The following is a 14,801-nucleotide window of genomic DNA, read 5'->3' on the forward strand; positions in this document are numbered from 1 at the left end:
AACTTCCACCAATGGTGGGAAATTACCACTAGGCCAAAACTAACATTAAAAAAGTACACTCATTTACATTACTCACCACCGTAAGTAAAACCTACTTGAGACGAGGAAAGAGCCCCCACTAAAAACGTGCACGCAAGTGTGCATGTCAACCTAGCTGCCTGTGTTCTATGGAAGCCTTCTTCCGAGTCCACTTAGTAACGGTCCTTGGAATGAATTACTAAACCCTGACGATTTGTCAGGATGCACTTCTGAAAGAGCTGCTAAAACACACCCCTTCATTGCGCCTCTGCATGCAAAGTTCCACCACACCGAGCCAATTCTATGAACACTTTGGGCACAAGATGATTTCCTACTAAACCTGACCATCAAGCAGTTATTTTGTGGAATTGAAATCCATAGGCGAGAGAGTGGTGTGCTAGTTCCTATTTAGCAGTGTTTAACATTACAGGTTAATTTCCATCAATCTATAAAAAGAAAACAAGAGCTGCATTTTAAATATTACAGAAAACTGTAAAGAGCTATACAATGACAAAAACTGCCTGGGTCTGCGACCACAAGGATGACTCAAACATCTCCATGGTGCTGTTATTGCAGCGTCCACAAGATAGTAGGCCTAGATAGGCACCAGAGCACACTAGTGGGAGGGGGGGGAGCAAATGGAGGACGTCTCCCAGATATATGGCCAACCAAGGTGGGAGAAGAACTGTCAGCAGGGAGCTACACTACTAAACTCAACTTAAAACAAGCTTTGGCATAGCCAATAGGTCTCGCCTTTTGGACCTTATAAGTATTTAGCCATGCAACAGTTGCATAACTAAATACTTATAAGGTCCCAAAAGCGAGACCTATTGGCTATGCCAAGCGGGCATGCGGCCGTGAAAGTGATCGCGATCAAACATCAAAGCGGCCCTGCGGCCGCGAAAGTGAAAGTAATTGCAGTAATGCGCGGCGCGCGTGCCCGCGCACATGCACTGTAGCTCTAGGCTGGCCTGGTAGCACTTTTTGGAGCTCTCTCAATAAGTCTCGCCAGACCAGCGCATGCGCTGGGTCAGGCGAGATCTAAAAATGATCGGAACAGACATTAAATCCATTCACTTTCCTTAAAAAAAGCTTAGAACTCTAGTGTCATAAGTCATGATAAGCCAGACTTCTTCAGCAGGTAGCTCGATGGCTGCTGACACCTCTCGTGAGTGCAACCCAGGCTACTAAATTAGAAGATTTTGCTTGCTTACGTTAATATATGTATGTTAAAACTGAAAAGCATGAATGTGAAAAGAAATATGTGCATTTTCAGCAGTCATAAGTTGATGTTTGGTGAAAATAGTAGCAATTCTAAAATATATACAAAGCTGATGTTTCAGTGACAAATCATGTTGTGTCGGAGAGACTTATTACTAATATTATTATTATCTTGGAAACAGGGACATTGCAACTATGGATGTTACACATTACCAATTTGGAGGCATTGCACATTAACAAGGCCTTTTTACACTACCGCTGTCTATCATGCTTGAAGCACTGAGGTAATCACCGATGGTAATGTTATATATGGGAGCCATAAATGTTGTCTAGCCTGACGTAAAAAGAACAATTGATGGACAGAATGTCAAACATTCACCCCAGTACAGAGCTCTGGGCCTAAATCCATCGGGGTTCTTTTGCTACCCATGCCATTCCTGTCTAAACCCAGCCATATGCAAGTCAGTCTTGAAGGACAAAACACTAACAGTGGCACCTTCACTTGACCAGCTTGCAATAGCACACTGCATTACCAAAGCTCACACCCCCAACATGTTATTTCCAACATCCCTTATGGGGAAATGATTCGCATGCGTCGTAATTTTAGTACAGATGATACCTTTGCTCATAATTTAGAAGAAACTAAGAAACGATTCCGGGACCGAGGTTATCCGGAAACTGTATTAAAGAAAGCTCACACAAAAGGTATTGAAGATTTCGAGACAAGACACTTTAACAACTAAGCCAGTTAGCAAATTCCAAAAAGCCCCTATTGCATTTGGAACCCAATTTGATGACCGTAGCAATAAGGTATATAATATCCTAAGAAAACATTGGCATTTGTTGACGGAGATACCAGGCCTTAAGGATATTATACCAACTAAACCTAAAGTTACATACAGAAGAGGGCAAAACTTGCGTAACATACTGTGCCCAAGCTATGCCACCACTTTGAAATCACATACCTGGCTCCAATCCAAGATGATTGGTTTTTACACATGCAATCAATGTAATAATTGCAAATTGGGGAAAAATAAAACCAAAACCTTTAGTTTCAATACTAAACGCAGCTACTCGATAAGCCACCTAATTAACTGCAATTCCAAATACGTAACGTATGTGTTAGGCTGCCCCTGCGATAAGATTTATGTGGGCAGCACAAAAAGGGCTTTGAAAATAAGAATGCAGGAACATGTTCGGGCTCGTCGAAATGGTGATCTTAGATATCCACTCACATATCACATGCAGGAAAATCATGCAATTGAAGAAGAATTGTGGTTTATGGGAATAGATCACATACCTATTAATGTGAGGGGTGGCAATCGGGAACTGTCGCTGAGAAGAAATGAGGCAGGATGGATCTGTAAATTGCGAAGTGTGGAATTTGGATTTAATAGCGATGATGAAATGCATTATTTTCTTTATTAACAGTGGCTTGAAGTTCTGTGATCACTGTTGTAGATTGAAACCAGTAATTTACCATGCATAACCTAAGTTGAATAAACTATTTAGATTGTCTGGAATAAATGTACAAATACACTGTACTTGGTTTCTACCTATGCTACCCTAGTTTCTACATGTTCTTTCACTTATGACTGTACCTCTTTTTACTCATTAGCTCTATTCATTTCTAAAAGAGTATACGTTATTGTCTCTTCCTCCATCGCTCATGTGTTGAATCATACTGACATCATCCTAAGGTAGGCAAGTTTAGACTCAGAACATACGGTCGTCGTCCCCCCCCCCCCCCCGTTTCCTTCCCCTTCCTGTCTTATGCTTAGCTGTACCTATTATTGACGAGTGTCCACTCCGATCTCCATTGACAATGTGTTTACTCCGATCTCTAATGACAATATGAACACTGATTTATTATCTTGAAGCCTGCAATTTAAACAGCCTTAAGTGTATCTAAGTGTTTGCTACACTTGCTAAGTCTTTCCTATTACTATTGATCTCCCTAGGGCTCCATAGCGGGGTTTTATGTTCTTAGAATCTGAATACCACTTCGAGATAGGGATGATTCCCTATGAGAGGGACTGTTTAACAATTTTTCCGGAAAATCGCTTTGAAAAATAGTTTATTTATATGCATATTATGGTGTTTGCCTTTCCATTTCCGTTTCTCTCTGCCCTCCCAGGTGGGAATTTGAATCTTGATAAACCGTAGTATATTCCCTACTGAGGGATATAACAATTTTTCTGAATATACAGGAATTCCGGTTTGGCTGTAGTTGTTTTTAATAACTTTATAAGTGGATAACTTGCGAATTTTTCGTGCAGACTTATCACTACCTCATTTTTGCGAAATAAAAATTATAAATTGTAATAATTAATGGAACTCTATGAGATGTACAGATCGAGTTTGCTTTTTCCAACGATTATTTTTTGCTAATTATATCACTTATATAAACAGAGGGAATTTTGATATGGCTGCCGTTACATGTGGTTCCCATTTCCCTACGCACCATTCCAAGATCGCGGGCATATGGGTTGCCACAAAGTTTGACTGCGTTACTCGTGTTCTCTCCTAAAAAAAATAATAATACACTAACGATATGTGCGTTCTTAGTTTGTGCTTATAAATGGATATCAATTGCTTATCAGACACTTTTTGATAAGAGTATAGGTAATGCCAATATGGCCGCCGCAACGAACGAGTAGGATCCGGCTATATAGGTTGCCATGGAAACCACCTACGCACCATTCCAAGATCGCGGGCATATGGGTTGCCACAAAGTTTGACTGCCTTACTCGTGTTCTCTCCTAAAAAATAATAATACACTGTAACGATATGTGCGTTCTTAGTTTTTGCTTATAAATGGATATCAATTGCTTATCAGACACTTTTTGATAAGAGTATAGATAATGCCAATATGGCCGCCGCAACGAACGAGTAGGATCCGGCTATATAGGTTGCCATGGAAACCACCCACGTGGTTCTCTTATCCCGTCCCCTTACGCACTACTTAAAGTTCGTGGGTAAATGGGTCAGGTTTCTTGCCTGGATATCGGACCTTGATTCTGTCCGTTGGAGACTCTTCCGTGCTTTGTTCATCTGCAACAAACAAATTGCGGTAAGTCTTGGAAGCACAAACCGTCCCGCTCGTTTGAGCCGAATTAGGCTCCGTAGTCTTATGCCGGGACGACCCCCCCCCCCCCCCCCCTTTTTTTTTACTATGCGCTGATTAATGAGCACGGCTTTCTTTTCCTATGTTTATTACGGGCTTTAGCCATTAGTTATTATGTATTTGGGCCCCCCCCTGACTGTACTTCTGTATCAACGTATACTGTTCACTATATGTGGGCGTTGGGTTTTCACTTATGACTTGGGAGGCAGGGCTTAGTCTTACTCATGTGTATTGTGCAACTTATTCAATGCAGCCCTTTATTCTTTCTGGTTATTGCTTTTACTTCCCGACTCATGTCGTTTCTTCCCTCCGTGTCCCATTTATTATTTGTAAAATTCCCTCTAGCGCTATCTTCATATCATTGATTATAATTAAAATTATATATTTAGGTGCAGCTTAAGAAAACTGAGATCACCTTCGATATTTATTTTTCCTTATTGAAGATATATATTTTTCGTTTCCCTTCTAGAACTTTGGGACGATGTTAAATATAAACATCCCCTTCATCTGAGGGTGTCTGGTTCCTGTGACTGTGGAACTCTTGTGACGATAAGCCACTGGATCTCGGCTGTGATATTGATCACTTTGATTTGGCGCTCATTTGTGAGTTACACGCAGGTTATCTGGTACACATACGTTATTGTGTCAGCACTTGCCTTCATTACTGTTATAACCTGAGGCTCATGATTGACTCTAGGTGCCCCTTTTTTCTGTGTTTCCACTTTAGAGCTGATTGAATGGTATTTTGCCTTCTAATATGAACAACTTAAGGATTGGCGAAAATTCGAGGATATATCCGTCTATGATCTACGCTACGATTTAGTGGTAGGTTAGGTCTCCCCTCTTCTGTTTCTCTTATTATTTCATTTTTACTTCCATTTTTGTCTTTATTTTACTAATCCTATCTGTTCTTATCTTCTCACTCAAACATTTAATTTAAGACGTTTTTCTTTTGTTTGGCCCCCAAAAGGATGTTGGATTTGTATTAAATATAATACACTGCTTGGAATGTTTAAAGTGAACTCTCAATGTAGGAATAAAATTACTATTAGGTTTAAATATATTCCAGAACTGGGAATTCCTCTCTCTATCTCCCAGGAAACAATGTCGTTCTGTCTTGTTGGTGTTTTTATGGTGCTTATATTTATGTATAAGTGTTCTTATAAATGTATATGTACTTTTATATGTATGTTATTTATATGTATATTTTTTTGTTTACTGTTTGACAGCCCTGAAGAAGTCCTGTTTCAGGACGAAACGCGTCGGCTGGTCTGTTTGTAGAGTCACACAAACTGATTTTTATGTCTTTTGGAATTATTATATAAATGAAAATAAAATGAATATAAGGAATGGTCTTTGAAGAAATTCGATAATTACAAAGGATTCTTCCGTTCTCAAATCTTTTATGTGGTGCACCTCTCGATTATTGGTATGAAAGTCAGTCTTGACCCTGCTCCCTATGCTGCCAGGCCAGGCCAGGCCCTCCCTGGAACAGAAACAAGCAACCTGGGACCGGTTTTGGGGTATCACCCCTTATGTGCCAGGCTAGCTTGACTCCAGTGGCATGAAGCGCACGGGACCCACATCTGGGCATACCCATCCCACCTGGGGTGGCAAATGCAAAAAGAAGTGGTCACGATTATGAAAACGAATAAGATGAGCTTCGGTTCATTGAATATTAATAGCTCTTCTTACAGAAAAGATAGGAGACCCATGCAATAAACAAATGGCAGCAGTTGTATGCCAAAAAAAAGTTCCCATCATATGTGGGTTGGTCTTACTCTCAGCAATCAAAACATGGTAAAGGTAAGATACTTTTGAATGCAGGACAAACATAAAAATAGACAGCAACACAAAAACCATAAGCAGGGGCGCTGATCCACAAAGCCACTTAAAGTATTTGAAAATTTTGGTAAAAGAATATGAACCATGCAGCTGTAAGAGCTAACCTAAAAAGAGTCAAAAGGAGAATATGGATTGAAAAATATATAGAAAAACAATTAGGGAGACAAATGTAACTTTAATTGGTGCACGTTTTATATTTTTAGTCTGAATTCAAGCAATCAACATGGAGTTTGTACAAAATACACACTTCAACATATAAACTAGTGGGCAGGATTGTAAATGCCCTTCTGAGCCTATTATGTATTGGCAAATAAAAGATAAAAGATAGAGCTCTTGAGGCGGAAGCCGAGAGCAGGGAAACGCAATTTTTAAGACTACTTTTTAATTATTGTGTGTGTGAATACTGTTGGCTCTTCATTTTAAAGATTGATTTTAAAACTGTTGAGTGTGTTATAACTGTATTCCCCTAAAGCCTAACTACTGCCCCCCGACAATCGACCCCTCGCGCAGCTGAGCTAGGCGCTGAGGAGGGTTGAGGACAGCCGCCGTGAAACCACAGGGACACGCCCACCGAGTTAGGCCACACACCCCCCCTTCCCTCTCATTTAAGAATGTGCTGTTTCCGGAGGCGCAGCGGGCGCGCCGGCGGTGCGCCGAAGGCGCGCCAAAGGCAAGCCCGTCTGCACCCGTCCGCGACCTGACGGGGCCAGGGGCCACAACCCCTGCCCCCCACACCATCCAGGTCAGGACATACAGCTCAGCCGCCATAAAAAAGATAAGACCTCCTATTATGGCGCAATGCCCGCACTCCTTCCCTCCAGCCGACCTCCCTATTCAATGCCCTGGCTGCAAACACTCCTTTGACACCAGCGAGGCACCAGCCACGCCACAGGACTACCAGATGTACCTGTTAAACTGCCGATCTCTTCCTCGGCAGAGCATGCAGATATGCCTACTCCTAGAGAACCACAACCCGGATGCCATCTTCTTGACGGAGACATGGCTCACGCCCCATTCAGAGCCAGACATAGTCACCGCCCTTCCCCCTGGGTTCCAGATCCATAGAATGGACCGGACCAAGGGAAGAGGGGGAGGCCTGGCTATCATTCTAAAAGAGAAATACTGCTGGCGCATTTCGACCGAAGCTATTCCCGAATGCGAAAGCATTGCATTCAGAATAGACTTCTCTGCGAACAGCTCCCTTTCTGGTACCCTGATATACCGCCCCCCAGATTCAGGAAAACTGTTCATTAGGTCTCTACCAGATATCATCGCGAATCGGCTTCTAACCCCGGCTAACTATACAGTTCTAGGAGATTTTAACTTCCATTTTGACTCCCCCACAGACCTTGTTGCTAGGGAATTAACAGAGGACCTGGCAGCTCTGCAATTGACTCAGTTGGTTAGGTCCCCCACCCATGAAAAGGGAAACCTGCTCGACCCAATCTTTAGTAACTGCACCGGACTAACGGTCGGGCAACCCATTCGCCTCCCATGGACCGACCATTTCCTCATCCCATTTACCTGGTCTACCATCAAACTTCCCTCATTGCCTCCCCGTCCTATAACTAGGAGGAATTGGAAAAAACTTTCCATAGAGCCATGGACAACTATTCTTGAAGACTCCCGTCCACCTCCCTGTACTAACCCCAACCAAGCAAATAACAACTATGAGGGTTGGATCAGGAAAGCACTGGACACGATCCTTCCTCCAAGGAAATCTGCTCCCAAGAGAGTACACAAGTCTGCTCCCTGGTTCTCAGATTCCCTGAGAGAGACCTGAAACGCCTCTGCAGGAAAAAAGAGAGAGCCTGGAGAATAGATTTCCTCCCAGAAAACAAAAAACACTACAAAGAGGCTATTAAGGCCTACAGAAATGGGGTGAGAACAGCTCAGTCCGCCTACTTTGCAGACCAAATAATGGCAGCAAAATCAAAACCCAAGGAGATCTTCCACCTGGTCAAAAAATGCATTACTGTCAATACTGCCCCCCCAGTCCCGAAATCACTAGAGCAATGCAATGAACTTGCAGACTTTTTCCACAATAAAGTCACGCAGATTTATTCTGCTTTCCCGGTAACAGCCAACAATTCAACTAACCAAAGCCCCCTGAATAATTCCCCCCTGCAAGGACAACCTACGCTGGATCATTTCTCCCCACTAAACCTGGAGACACTGCAACAACTGGCAGCCCAAGTCAAATCTGGGTCTCCCCTCGACCCTGCCCCACCAGAAATACTGCTCCAGGCAGGCCAAGACATCTTTCCAGTGGTGCTAGAGCTCCTTAACTCATCCATTTCCTCCTGCACAGTACCAACCGGGTGGAAGAGAGCCATGGTACGGGCTCTGCTAAAGAAACCCACCCTCAATCCAGAAGATCACTCTAGCTACCGTCCAATTTCATTACTCCCCTGGGTAAGTAAAGTGCTAGAGAAACACATAAACACCCAGTTGACACAATTTCTGGAAAGCTATGCACCCCTGGACCCATCCCAGACAGGTTTCAGGCCAAAACATGGTACTGAAACTGCTTTGCTGGCAGTCGTCGAAGAGTCTCGAAGGATACTGGATCAAGGGGGATCAGTGGCAGTGATCCTCCTTGATCTAAGTGCAGCCTTCGACACGGTCAGCCATGCCACTCTGCTGAACCGTCTGCATAACATCGGTGTCGGAGGCGACGCTCTAAAATGGCTGGAATCATTCCTGCATAACAGATCCTTCCAGATCTTTGATGGGGACATAACATCAGTCAGAAAACCCCTAGACTGTGGAGTACCACAGGGCTCCTCTCTGAGCCCTGTGCTCTTCAATGTCTATATGAAACCATTGGCTGGGCTCGTCGAACCATCAGGCAAAAAAAATTGTATCATATGCCGACGATACCCAGCTAGTGGTTTCACTGACGCAGGAAAGCACCGGCCACACCTCAGGAAACCTGATGAACTGCCTAGAGGATATAAAAAAGTGGATGACAGGCTCTTCATTAAAGCTGGAGACAAAACGGAGCTCATGCTCCTAGGCACTGCTTCACCCACTTTACTCCCCTCCATGTGGCCTGGATGTTTGGGCACACCTCCCATCCCCAAAGAGAGTGTAAAAAGCCTGGGAGTATGGCTGGATAAAAACCTCTCCTTCTCCACCCAGGCCACTAAACTTTCCGCTATCTATTTTGGCTTACTTAGAACACTAAGGAAGGTCCTTCCCCTCCTCCCAATGGAAGCAAAACAAGTGGCAGTTCAGGGCCTGATCCAGTCCCGGCTGGACTCAAATAACGCTCTGTATGTGGGGGCCCCAGAGCTGTCCATGCGAAAACTGCAGGTCGTCCAAAACTGCGCAGCCCGCACGTTGCTGCAGATTCCGAGGACGCAGTCTGCAAAACCTGCCCTGGTCGCCCTACACTGGCTCCCAGTAAAGCAGAGAGTGGCATTTAAGGCACTATGCATCGCCCATCGAGCTTTCTGGGGGTCTGGTCCAAGGATCCTTAACAAACTGGTTACTCAATACCATCCTAACAGAAACCTCCGATCTACGGAAGCCTTTCTAGCCGTAGTCCCAAGAGTGCGGAGAGCCAGGACCAGAGGAAGGATGTTCTCCTTAAACGCCGCGAAGATGTGGAACACACTCCCGCTACTAATCAGGTCCAATCCCAACTTACTTTCATTCCGAAAGCAGCTGAAAACTTACTTGTTTGCTAGATCCACCTAAGCTCGTTTCCATCACTCATCAGTTCTGTTTTTTTTTACGCCTTAGCGCTTGGACGCCCATTGGGCAGCAATCGCGCTTTACAAATCACAATACAATACAATACAAATATTTTAAACAGCAATTTATCAGGACCTGTAGATTATGTAGAGGCACAAGAAGTTGTAGGTATCTTGCCTTTCAGAGAAGTACCTAAAATATGGATATGCTATTCAACCCCTTAAACTATATTTGTGGCAGCCTCCACTGTGATTTCGTAATTATATATGTAGAATATTACAAAATATCCCTAAACCAAAAAACACCCAGATGTCTGCACTGCCAGAAACAGAAAACAAAGTCAAAAAAAATGGATCTCTTGTGTAACTGGAACACTTAGAAGCTCAAGTGCTGAAAATCGAATACGTAGGGTTGTCTTGTTTTTTACAATAAAGTTCAGATTTAAAATTGATTCTTGGAAATAGCGCAGATTTAAACAGTGCTTCTGTGCCACAAAGGCTAAAAGAGGGATTTGTTCTCGAAGATCTAATAACAGCCACAAACCATATTCAGGCTGTGCACGGTAGATTGGTAACAGGCGTAGCCTTAATTCTTTACCAACAACACCAGCACTAAACTGAGGTATTAGCTTTTCTGCATTTAGAAAATGTTGTGTCTAACTGTTAAGCACTGCTAACATTCAGCGCACACATTGTATTCAAGATACCATCCTCTGCTTTATGCATTAATGATACCACCTTGATCTGCAGCTAATACAATAACAAACATTAAAGGAAATCCAATATATTACTCATCTTATAGGGGGCAAGTACTTGTGGAGCACCAGCTAATGTTATAAAGACTTGCCTAAAATGTTAAACAGATGCCAGACCTATTGAAGCGTGCAGCATTATTTGCCACTTCCCATTTTCGTTTGACTTCTATGTGGTAGGCTGCCATGGTCCATACACCCTGTAAGATCCTTTCCACTTCCACAGCCTCACTGCCAAGCACTACCTGGCAAAGGAGAGTGAAAGCGAAAACTGCATCAAGCAGGATCAGTAAACACACAGAAGAGGCAACTACGAAGGATGGTAGAACTATACTCAGACTAGTAGGCCTTTAAAGCGCAGGGATCAACTAATACATTGTACAGTTGCAGGGAAACTGTCAGAAGAGTGGTCAAAAAGAGTAGAGAAAAAAAAATTCAAGACTCGAGAAAAATGTGATTAGTGCCCTACATACACTAGCCTACTGCATTTGGTATTTTATTAATATAGGGTGCAGAGAACACCAAGACAACTAGTGACACTATGAAGCCAGCTAAAGAGGAGGGTATTTAAGGTTCGTCCAAATGGTAATTCTGCATCCAGACCAATGCAAGCACACTGAGCACATCCTGGAGTCCACTGAAACCGTGCAATTGAGGTTTTCAATGGTGGCAACCAGCTCCCCAACCGGTTAAATAACTTTTCACAGTCCTCAACCAATAATGGAGAGTTTTGCTGTGATGTTGAACAGCACAGTCGTTCGGCTGTTAAAATTAAAGATCCCAAAGAGAAGACACTAGAAGCCCCCATAATTCATTAGGTGAACCCCATACAACATAAATGAGCATCACAGCTTTTGCCGCAAGAGCGCATGCATGAAGCAATCCCCCCAAAAATGTCGTTCAACTTAAAACACCACAAGGGCACAAGATAAACCATTTTGAAAAGTGTCTTTACGCAGCACTAAATTTGAAGAGTACCTCTCGGTGTGTTATGGGCTTCTTTCGCCACTCCGATTAGGAGGCTGAAGCCATAAACCTTAACCAGCACACACAAAACCTTTAATTCAGCATTTATAGAACTGGTTTTGTGGTTGAAAACAGAGTGTTACAATAAGTGGTAACACCTATTACCAAAGAAAATCTATAATACAATAATACAATTACTAAAGTCAAGCTCTAGATGACCCTACTTATGGGAGTAGACATTACACTGATGCACAAATGAACATAGGGTGCTTAGCCATGCAGCAAAGTACTGACAGAACGTAGGAAGTGTTCACTGTTCAACTGTACTAGTCGCTGTAATAGAACATTTATGCTTGACTAACAAATAAACAGTGTTAGGTGCTCTCAAGTGACATAGAGCCTCCTTGTACAACCCATCATTTCACATCTTTTGCAAGACTGGCAAGTGCAACTGATTGAGTCCAGAATTCCCAGAACAGCATAATTGCATGTAATTTGAAACGGAATGCAAAGGTTTCCAGACGTGCTTTTTAAAAATGGACAGAAAGCCATAATCTAACCACTCGCCCATTACATTTGTATCTACACTGGGTAGTCGTGGTGTGTGCTGCACATACCATAACAGTGTTAGTGTTCTATGCATACGTGTGCCTTCACACATTCTTTGCATCAACATATTCGGCAAGCACATCATCATAATTAATAGGACACTCCAAACATACCAATGTGTTTTCTCTGCAAAGTGCTTATACAAACCACATGGGCTGTACACACGCTGGGCCACGTGTGCTCTTTACACATGAAGCTGGTGTCTACATTCTGTCTACATTAATTAATATGTACTCCAAACAGATAGGAGTTTTGGGCATAAGGGTGCCTCATCAATGCTTTGGCTTCATTATGCCAATAAAATAAATTTATAAAAAGACAAAAAATAAAAACACATACAAGCACTGGCAAAACTAATGGGTCTCGCCTTTGCAGGTAAAATGACAACCTGCTCAACTTAATTTCTTACTCTGACCGTTATAAGTTTGTAATAGCTACTACTTCATAAAAATCGAGAATAAACAACCCCAGCAGTGGTGTTGTAAACCTGGGCTGTAGCACATGGTTGAGGCCTGTGAAATTCGTCAAGTGAACGCTGACCATGCTCACAGAATGCATTTGCTGAACCAAAATGATTACCACACTCTAAAGCAGACACCATCTGAGTAGCTCGCGACCGGGTATCTCCTTTTACCATTGCATAATCAGCCTTTAATATTTTGTTTAATCGCAAGCCTCTTTTCAGCTTTTACCCGTCAAACAAACCAGCTGCTCTGATTGGCTCAATTGAGCTTAACTGGGGTGGGGCCAGCAGAAGCAGGTGAAATCATTGCAGAAAGTAAAACTCCGGCATGAGCAGTATTAGACTATCCAACGGGAATCGTGCCATCTCCCTTTTGCAGCTAGGGACCAGGATTCCTTCCTACACAACCTGTGTGGCCAGTGGGTCTAAGCAAAAGTCTTAAAACCGGAGCCTTTTTTGGAAGGCCCGGATTTTCTGGTTTGCATACTGTTCAGGTGGTGCGGCACTAGAGCACAATCAGTGAGAGGGCTGGGGCTGCTATAATTTCCAACTCGAGAGGAACGCTGTCCGAAAAATAAAAAGGTACCTTAATTTTTTTTAATGCAAAATTATGAATTCATTTAATCATGGTTACCATGTACAGCTAAAAAGCACAATTATGTTTTATTGAACAGGCTGACTATTCTCTCTTGATTCCGATTTTCCCAACACTGGAAGTGCAAATGGATATGCACTTATTTCAGAGTTTTATATAGCACTAGCTAGAACCGAAGGTATCAGCGCGCTTTACAACAGTAAATGTTCACATCAAAGATAACAAGTCTATACAGAGCATCGGAGTCACAGCGCTTTACAAAAGTAAATGTTCAGAACATAGATAACCAGTATGGTAGACATTTATGCGGCACAATGTGAAATGAACTGTCTTCAGATGCACAGTGTTACCGGACGGAACTGCGTACACCTTCTTGTCCATGTGCTGCGGCTGGCTCCAGAAGGGGGGCCGGTAAGAAGTAGAGTTCAAAGGAAATGACCCATGCTCTTCAAATGTACCGCAGTCATTAGACCAAAATTTAGCAGCAAATGTACACTTAAAGTAATGTCAGCTCTTACTCTAACCTTTACTTTTATTTACAAACAAAAGAAAAAACTCACTCAGCTTAACCCCTTCCCCGCTCATGACGGAACCGCTCCGTCATGAGCCACGGTTGCCGTGTGCTCATGACGGAGTGGTTCCGTCATGCCACGACCGTTGGCAGCCGCTCCGCCCACGCGGCGCCGTTTCCCCGCCTGTGCGGGGGGACAGCGCAACTGGGCGGAGTCATGACGGAACCGCTCCGTCATGAGCACAGCTCAACCGTGGCTCATGACGGAGCGGCTCCGTCATGAGCACAGCGCCACCGCGCTGCCCCCCCGCACCCCCAGCGCTGCGGCGGAATTCCCGCCGCAGCGAAGGGGTTAATTGTACCACAGTACCATTTGACTGAAATTTACCAGCAAGTTATGCCAAATTCATTGTTAGTTTCCTTATATACAGTTATCAACTCATTTCACATTTGTATTAAGTCCAGCATTCTAGGGTGTGTTAACTCGTGCTCTATAAACGAAGAGAGAGGAGCGAGTTTGCAATAAAAAATAATGCAGTTGTAATTCACTGGAAGCTGACGAGATGAAAATATTTTATTTATTTAACTGCCCATATGAAACTTCGTTCTTCTCCACTGATCATGTTTTAGATTGAACTACCCGTTGAACTTCAGAGCTTATTTATTATGACATAATTCACAGTTGTACTAACGCTGCCTTGAAAGGGTTGACTTTTTTCGTGAGGCAACTCCTACTTCCAGCGTGGAAAACAAGCTGAATCAAGAAAGAAAAAAGGCTCACCGTTCAACGCAACATTGATGCAAATGTGAATTATAGAATAATAAAATAAGCTTTGAAGTTCAACAGAGAGGTCACTCAAACATGCACAGCGGAGAGGAACTGAGTCAGTTTCATATGGGCATTTTCAATAAATAATAATGTTTCCATCTCACCAGCTTCCATGGAGTTCAAAACAGCACAATACTTTGAGTGCAAACGGACTCTTCTTGTCA

At 43.1% G+C, this 14,801-nt stretch overlaps 1 protein-coding gene across 2 annotated transcripts in view; it reads right to left on the minus strand.

Moving 5' to 3' along the window:
- Positions 1 to 14,801, minus strand: part of RYK (receptor like tyrosine kinase) — a 734,028-nt gene that overhangs the window by 713,623 nt on the left and 5,604 nt on the right. The window lies entirely within an intron of this gene.

The sequence above is a fragment of the Triturus cristatus genome, chromosome 11, assembly GCF_964204655.1.
Source record: "Triturus cristatus chromosome 11, aTriCri1.1, whole genome shotgun sequence".
Taxonomy (NCBI): domain Eukaryota; kingdom Metazoa; phylum Chordata; class Amphibia; order Caudata; family Salamandridae; genus Triturus; species Triturus cristatus.